Raw genomic sequence first — 10055 nt, 5'->3', positions numbered from 1 at the left:
TTCTCATGATGCGGTTGGAAAGAATCAAATGAATAGTTTTAAAAAAATGAAATTTGATTGAAATAGTGGTTGACTGAATTGATCGGTTAAAAAATATCAGAATTACATTGAAAGATATGTTTCTCGATTTGTGATCTGTTTTTTTTTTTTTTTTTTTAACCTATGGGGTTGGTCTACAAATACAAACCCAATATTGGGGTTGAAGATCAGATGTTACCCATAGCACCAAAAATACCTGTAACCAATTACTGTATATGCCATATATTTAGCGAGTCTAAATTTTCGCGAATCAGCATTTCTTGACGATTTTTTAAGTGATAAATTCGCGATAGTGGAGTACTGTACTGAGTGGAGAAACTGTGTACGTGTGCGTCACATTCATATTGGGATCAGAGTCATTATTTTCGCGTGTCTTTAATTTGGCAAATAGCACCTGATTCGCGAAAATAAAAGCCTCGCGAAATATTCGGCTATACAGTATATCATGATTATTGTGAGACACTACCCCATGCGCGGGGGGGGGGGGGGGGGTGGAATGGAAGGGTGTCAAAAACTGGAGACAGTATCAATTTGTGGGGTATTTTCATTTTGTACCTGCTTTATACAGCATTTTGTGAAATGCTTGTTTAGCTTGTATGGAATGCTAGCAAGTTGGACATACAGTGATGGAAATTTGATGTTACTCAGTGTTTGGTTAATGCCACTATACTGAAGTTTACATTAAATTTACAAGGTACTTGTCCAATAGTTTTACCCTTTTTAAATGGTACACCTGTAGGTGTTTGTTTTTGAAATGCAATCTTTCTTTGTATGTTAGTGCAGTCATGCCCACCAGCAGTTGTCCCTGCAGATGAGATGAATTATTCTAGTGTAAAATGCTCACAATGTCTCTATGCTGATAAGGTTACTGTGAGCACACCACACTGTCAGGTGATCACATGACATGAAACTTGAGAATGGGAAAATGAATATATTTAGAAAAGACCAAAATAGTGAATAAAGACAAATTGTAACTCATGTGAAATGGTACACATTGGGATGTGACATTGATAACTGTTGATCATTAGGCCTACAAGTACAGACACACTTGGTATCTGCCTCTCTAAGATCCCAGTGCATTCCCATTAACCTGTACATGTATAGCAACAGGACATGGATAGCTCTGTGTTAACCTATGTTTGCTTTACTATGTGTAAAATATTCAAAAGTCAAGACAGATTTACAACTGTACAATGCAAGTCCAGCTATAACATTTCTTAAAGTTTTGAACTCAAAACTTGGTGGAGAGCATTGTTCCATAGTTCACATGAAAGTAACAATCCAGTATGCATGCGCATCTCACTTTTCATTAAACTTCGCTACGTTTTCATTGTACACTATGGCACATTTTTGTGTTGTATGTATGCACTTTTGTGCCTGTCTTTTCATATGTAAATCTAGATGTTGAACCCAAGCATTGATAGACTGTTGTATCCGTGTCACTGTGGAATACAAGAGACATTTCTTGTAAGAAGTAATCCATTATCTCTGACATGTAGGCCACTTAGCATGCTTGTTGAAGATATCTTCAATATGGATCATAAGGCTGCTAATTCAGTTGTAACTCTACTGCAAGAACAAGGTAACAATGACATTTTGCTACACACCTTCCTGGGTAGTGATTTAGCTGAAATAGACGGTTGCAGGCACTAGAGAGCAGTATTGACATGAAGGCCACCTCAGTTGTATTGGTCCTTGTGTGATGTACAGTATGTAGCTCCATGATGAAATCAAACTTAGTTTCATACTTGTGTGTTGAAAGGTCATAATATGTCCCATCAGGCATCATTGCCCACCCCTGCCATAGGTTACTCATGTGACCTACTTTAGCTGGGATGCAGTCATAGATTTACACACATGCTTGCTTGCTTCTATGTTACAAAGGCTGTTATGTTTTGAAAGGGTGTGAAATGTCCCCATGCCACCATAAAGACTGCATTAATTTGTGCATGTGAAGTTATTACACATTGGTAGACTATGTAATCTAAAGATGCTACCAGTGATGAATGGAACATTATATGTAAACAAGACATGTACATGCATATTTCAATGCTTTCATGACATGCTATATCAGAGTGTGTATAGGTCAAAGTAAGTGGTATCCAGATTGTCATTGTTTTCTTTTGCTTGCACCATATCCCATTATGAACTGTCAAACTATGTAGAGTACGGTCAGGAATTGTCTGAAATGTTATTGCACACATTGTGTTTTGTTCTATTTTGTTTCTGTACTATACCCCTTGTAAATGCAAGTTATGCCAATGGTCATTTCACTAAGTCAATATAGTGGATTCAGATATAGCCATTCAGCTAGTGCTGAGGTAAAGATCGTCAATCTGGGAGTAGCATGAGACTCTAGAGAGAGGTGACGCAAACAATAGAGGAGGCTTCTTTCCCGCTTGTTGTATTTGCAAAGCTTGTTCTGTTTCATTCTATCTAGTGGATTGCACGTGGGCATTTTTGCATGAGGAGGTTCAGGGTTCAAGCACATTTACAGCAATTTATGTCCTCGAGTGACATGCTGTATCCAAAGACCTCTGGACTCATGAGTGAGACGCTGTATCCATGGACCTTTCAACTCTGCAGTATGGAAGATTACTGGGATAGAAAGCTGACTACTGTAATATGAATGCCTGACTGGAATGCTCTCTACGTAGAGGAGTAAGAACTGTGTGTACTATTGGTTTGATTTCATTCATCTGTATGATGATACATTCTATATAGTGCTTTGGGAGCTGCAAGACAGGGGGTACTATGTGTATTAAAATAAAAGAAGGGGAAAGATATAAATTCAACTGTGTATTTGAGGCACCTCAGGCCAGGGATGAGACTGAATGAAAAATCACTGGAGGATGCCTGTTTTGCAAAAGTTAGACAACCCCGTTAAGACAAGTAAATCAAAAGATTATCACTACCATGTTTTACTCTGCAGGTAGGCTTGTGATGTATGTAGACTACACCATGTATGCAGTAGATGTAAGCTTCAGTCAATGTAATGCTGCAGTGAAATATCATGACCCTTGACCCAAGGACCCTCGGCAAATGACCCCTGACCCAGGGAGGTGTTGAGTGCACAGTGTAGACATGGCTCCCCAGTTTTTTATTCTTATTGCATTGTCCATTGGTGCCTTGTAGTGACTAACTGTGTCGTAACGTGTGACAACAATACAACACGCTGGGAACTCAGAAACTGAGCCCCAGCTCATGTGAGTGAAACGGTAGAAAAAAAAAAAGAAAAAAAAGAAGAAGAAAATAATGTAAAGTGTTTGTCAACCCTTGTTTCTGTAACTATGATAGTTAAATAAAAATGACATTTGCATAATGAAATAGTATGTACATAATACAAACGGCTCTACCCTGCTGTCTGATATCAGAATGTTTGTCATGCGAGTATCATGTTTGAGTAACCATAGTAGTGCATATACAGTGTATATATATATATATATATATATATATATATATATATATATATATATATATATATATATATAATAAACAAAAACATATCTTTATGAAGAAAGAGAAGGTGGTTTGAGGTGTGAAATATAATTTAACATGATTATATGGATACTTTGTCAGGAACGGGTATAACTTATACATACATAATAATTATTATTCACAACACACAAGCTACACATCGTGAGTGACACTCGTCCTATGTCCCATCACACTCGCGTAATACTTTTGATTGACAATGTTAGTCTCTCTTCAACCACTGTAAGAAATTCTTGAACCTCCGTTTTCAGCCTGCTTGTGCCAAGTACCTGAGGAAAACCTTGTAGATTTACTATTGTATGACCGATTTGATGCAGTAGAGAGTACACGTAGGAGAGCGGGTCTTTTTCCCCACCGTCCTGGTACACTATGTATACAAGTTTTTACCTCACGTATTAGATTCAGACACCAACAGGCTGAGGGGACACGTCAAAAACCCAAAACACGCGCTGTGAAATGTCCAGGAATTTACCTCATTAAAGGGGAATTTACCCGCGAACATGGATTCAGTCATGTCAGTGAATACAGAAGTAGTTTTAGACCGCAAATCAGTGGAGTTTCAGGAAATTCAGACAATCAGGACATACTAGTAAGTTATTGATTTTCACAATTTTGATGAAATTCATATGTTGTCATCGCTAAAAAATAATGCTACGATAATTCGTAATGTCAATGGAGTTGAACGATGTAAAGAAAATGATACAGAGAAGTTCATGAAAGTTCGATTTTTATGCCAAGCACACATTCTATTGCGTTAACACTGACGTATGTTACGGGTAATCTATGAAGTATTCCTACACATGCCTTCATTCTGAAGGAGGTATTCAAGTCGAGTGCTTTCTCATTGTGCTAGAAAAATGAAGTTTTGCGGAATTCTCAATATATTTTCTTTATCATAATCGTCCCACTGCCACGGCATCATAAACAGTTGTAGTCTTCTTATCCAGCGATGGTGGCCCAAAACTTTGAGAATGCATAACTTTTGAGCGGATTTCCCATTTTCTTCATACTTCACTAATGTGTTCTACCTGTAGTAGTGCTGCTACATTCACTAAACCTATCATATTTGAGGTAAATTCCCTTCAACTGTAAACAAGACCATTTCACGAAGACATTAGAGAAGAAGGAAACAGAGAACGAGAGGAAGAAGAAGATGATTAGAAAAGATAAAAATAAGCCAAAAATAGCTACACTCACTGTGCATTGTAGTGTGTGCATGCTATTCCGAAAATAAGCCACGTTTAGAACAAGTTTCATCTGGATCATCGCACATTAAATGTTAGTGTCTGCTAGCTTTTTTGAACCGTTATACTACGACAATAGCTGTTTTGTGTGAATGGTTTGTTTTGTTCTGTTTCTGTTTCTGCTAATTCCGAGAGGGTATTGTATAGACGGCTTAAACATCGACACAATTATTTTACACCAAAACGTTGAGCCATCAAAGAACGAATCAAAGAACGCTGTGATAATCCAGGGCAGCAGAATTTTTGCTCTCACAAATCTCGATATTCTCTGGGCGAAGCTGAATATCGACTAGAGAGGTGAGTGATTTATGCTCATGTTGCGAAAGGAGAACCGGGAACGTGTTCGGGAATTGTCTTTATGCAATGTCACTGACTGTCGGGAATTTCCTGCGGGTGCATAACCAAAAAAGGAGGGATAAAATTGAACACATGTAGGTACAAAAAAAAAAAAAAAGAAGTACGCACTGTGCAGCAATGTTTGGTGTTGTATAGGCCCCTTGAACATAGCGCTAGGTTTGCAATAAAAAAGAAGAAGAGGAAAAAACAACAACCAGCAATCCAGAAGCAAAAAGAAAAGGAAAAAAGGAAAGAAAAGAAAAAGAAAGAAAAAGAAAGAGAAGAAGTATGTGTACGAGTACCCTTAAAGCTGGCACCTGTTAGCTCTATCTGACGGGTTTCTGTTTAGGTTGGAAACTATCTCATGTAGCTGACGTGCTGCCGACAGACATTCACCACCACAGAGGAAGCGACCTAATGCAATGCTTGACTATACATACACTCTTCCCTGGAGCTGAGATACCACTGATATAGTATGTCAGCGAGATAAACCACTGTTCGACGATCTGCTTGATGTCTGCGAGATACGATGAAGCATACACCACGCAGTTTGACAAAACAGACATCAGGCCGTAGACCTTTCTTTCTTCATACAGTGTCATACCCAGACACTTTTTTCTGTTTTCCATCCCTCAAGACGAAATAATCCATATGTAATTAAAAGTAATCCACCTGTAATGACATTTACAATGTGTATGAGGCTTATCCACAGGTGACTCTATGAAGAGATGCAAAATGAATGCAATTATAAGTATCCCATCAGCAATCAGTTGAAGTTTGTGCTATATAGTGGATATATAAATACATGTATGTTTAGGGATTATTATAAACTGCTATTGTGAGACAACAGTAATAGATAAATCAATATATCTACGAGAGTTATATCATTTTGTTTCTGTCTCCCGGTTTCGAAGCTCTTACGAATCATCATCAAAGAAAATGAAACGTGAAATAAATCATGATGGACCTTATCTCTCGCCTTTACGGAGATCAATAAGACCAGTGCTCCAACGGTAATTTATACTTGCAGATTTGTAAGACTTTCTTGTATCATTTAAACATCATTTTACTTCTTTCTTACTCATTTCATTTTGGTCTAGAATTTCTCACCGCAGTCATTCCAGCGTCAGCCTAGGCAGTATGGCGAGAATTTTAACCTCACTTGACTAGCTTGCGGTTTGCTTCGTGGTTGGAGTGACGAAGGCTGGTTTCTTGAGTCTTAATTCACCCACGGTTCATAATGGATCTTATTTTTCTCTTAACCTGCAACAGAAAAGGCGATACCAACTCGCGTACCGAACACTTAAGAAAATGGTATATGAAAGCAGCACTTTATGAGGACATAATATTTATATGAAAATAAAGACATTAAAGTATATGCATCACTTGTTGTGCGTGATAAGCCAACATCTACAGAAGATAGCGTTGTGATATTATGATGTATTATATAGGTATATGTATATAAAATTGCAACGTATAAACTCAACTTGAAATCAATCGAACTATTTGTAAAGACAACCCTGAAGTATCTTGCGATAAGTTTTTGTCACTCTTTAACTTTAAAAGATATACATAATATTGATATAAGACATGTATGCCAATATCAATTTACGAGCACATAGCCACATACACTTAAACAAGACTTCATCTTCGCACAATGTTTCGCCTTACTCTTACTAATCATCATTTACGCAATAGTAATATAAATGTACGGGTAAATTCCCTTTGAGTTTTTTTTTCCCCGAATTATTGGGACAGCTGTCAAAGTCGAGTAACTCTGATCGCGATTTTACAAGAAACAGTGTTGGCCTTGGGCACTGATGTTACGGAACTGACAATTATTTTGTATCTTCTTTCTTTGCATACTTTATATCTTTTTCTCATAGTGCTATAATGGGGAAATAAATACGAACCAACCACGTAAGAGCAATAAGGTCAAGCAAACAAAAAAAATCATGAAGAAAGAGAGAAAAAAAACCCCGGAAATTAAACACATCTTCGGGGAAGTAGTGATATTCGTCATACAATATCATAATCATAAATACGAAGATTATAATGGCAAATCTCAAAACGGTTTGAACATATACATAACATGAAATCAATTTCGTTCTTTAATTGGTGCCCAGAAGTCAATATAACAGGAATTTCATGTTTGAATAATGATTCATGTCAAAAAGCAAATCATGACAACTGAAAATGCAGAAGTTCATCCCTTTAAGAATTAAGAAGTACAATCATGACAATTATTTAAAAGGCTAACGTTCCTGTTATCTCTCAAATTGGCAGATTTTCATAGCCATGTGTCTGATTCTTGGCAAATTTAATATTTTACAATTCTATGTAAGCTTTCTCATTCAAACGATATGCAGTGAAATCCAGATTTGCCAATTTAGTGATAAAAATATTTCTCCCAGGAATAAATGAGATTAGATGTCGAGGAATGTCACTTTGAGATAGAAAGAGAATTATAGACGAATTTACCACAACAATACACATATAACGGACTCACGTTAGCAGCAGGTAAATAGCAGACGACAATCCACTTCTGCCAGAATGCTTTCACTTGACAATATGCCTAACTGCACCGCAAAGATTAAACAAAACCGCCTTCTGCAACCGCGGGTGTGTCAGCGCAAGCACATCTTGGATTAAAAAGATGAGAAGGGAGAAAACTCTAACATTGTTAAAACAAAAATATCGCAGTAAACAATGGAGCACGGTCAAAACGACAGGTTACGATGAACAACGTGACACTGGCAAATCTAGAATAACAGTAAACAACATACCGCATTCCTCATGATCTTTAGTCAAATGAAGATAAAGATGTTTACAGGGATTTCTTTACTAAATCATTTTATTGCAAACAAAATGATTAAACAGAATCGGAGAGAGAAATTATGAATTGTTCTTTCTAATGCATACTCAGTACAAATTTACACAATATATGAAGAGTTTGTTTGCAAAAACCGATAAGTCCATATTTGTCAAATGGAGATATTTGCGATTAAAGCTCAAGAAAAAAAAGAGAATAATAAGAAAAATTTTGCTTCTTTTGACCATAACTTCAAAAATGTACCTTTATATGTAGTGACCAATATATCATTTAAAAGGTATTATTTTGTACTTTATGACAGAGACCGTACTTCAAAATCTTCAAAAATGGACTTATCGGTTTTTGAAAACAAACTCTTCATATATCATGTATATAGGTTTTCCCATTCATTTTCAAACTTTTTTCATTCAATTTCACAAATTTTTACTTCAATTTCGTCGCGGAATGTCGGGAGTAGGCCAATCTTACTTTCAAATTCGTCTTTCGTCGTTCATTTTCAAATAAAGTCCATTCAATTTAGTCATTTGGCAGACATTTTCGTCATTTACAGTTCAAATTCGTCAGTCTCACTCGCAGCACTCAAAACAGCAGGATCGATTTCGTCTTTTGTCAATCATTTTCGTTAAATTTTCATTCATATTCGTCTCATATCTCTACCCGGTGTGATTTTTCCAGTCATTCATGTATTTTTTTTCTGTAACCGTTCACATTTTACATTCAGGAGTTTACATACACACAAGTGCCCCCCCCCCCACACACACAGAACCACAGATACAGACACACACACACAAGCAATCCGAGTACACACTGATACAAACAGACGTATATACCGTCTCGCAAACGAAAACACTGACAAACGATTTCTAGGCAAACATGATTAAAGACAAAATTTAAGTGTAGAATTGTCGCCTGTTTAATGTCAATGAATGGATAACATAATTATCTTTGCGCTTTCCAGGGTACAAAATTTAAACTTTGCTTCATGCATTATGATGCGAAAACCTGAACATTACGAGTTAAAGTTCAAAATGTGACACTGAAACTGTCCTGGGCTATGACTTTTGACTGTCGTTTATCCTTCAATCATTTTCGTTGGCAGTCTTGTTTTTCGTGTGTATTGTTAAAGCAAATGGTTAGGGAATAATGTGTAACGATACAGTTTACGAGAGAAAGTAAAAATATGTCGGCTTAAAGTTGGTTCACCATCAAAATAAAGAATCGACAAGATCGGACTAATTTGAATGAAACATTCATGAAATTGTGTGAACAAAGACGAATTTGATCTTCACATTCTGCGATCCGTCAGCGGGAGGGACGAACTTGAATGACAATTGACGATTCTGAATGCTATGTCTTCGAAAATGTTTGACGAAAAACGAATTACAATGACAATTGACGAAATTAAAGTTAGGATTTGCGTTCCACCTGCTTCTCGGGACGAAATTGAATAATAAATCTTTGAAATTGAATGACAAAAGTGCGAAAATGGATGTAAAAACCTATTATTTTGTAAACATATTTGGTCCTGCGAACAAGCAATAGTCATGATAATACAACAAATACGGGAAGATTTGTTCCCGTACAGATTAACAAATAAAAGAAAGAAAACTTAACCCAAGAAAAAACTGTAACTCAATGAACCCCCCCCCCCACAACAACTACTACTACTACTACTACTACTACTACTACTACTACTACTACTACTACTACTACTACTACTACTACTACTACTACTACTACTATTACTACTGCTACACATAATTATGTATGAACTTCATATATAGAATTACAATGATAATGGCATCACTTAAACAGGTCTCTATGAGATAGTGATCCTTAGTTGTAATAGCGGCAATTGCTTAAACAGTATTTCCCCAGGCCAGTCGACTGTTTGAGGTCCCCTTAAAGTGAAATATTAAATTGCTTACTAGTATTTGAACTTCTTTTAGTTGGTTAGTATGTCCTATTAGGTTTCTGCCATTTTCCACATTATTTTATTCACCATCTACTCTCTGTGAGCTATTCCACTTCAATACCTATAAAAGTCGAAGTTAAGCCAAGCAGAGGCTTCAGTTTGAATGTATCTGGGTTTTTTTTTTTGTTGTCTT

This window comes from Diadema setosum, chromosome 21 (assembly GCF_964275005.1).
Source record: "Diadema setosum chromosome 21, eeDiaSeto1, whole genome shotgun sequence".
Lineage (NCBI taxonomy): Eukaryota > Metazoa > Echinodermata > Echinoidea > Diadematoida > Diadematidae > Diadema > Diadema setosum.
This window is presented reverse-complemented; position numbering follows the sequence as displayed.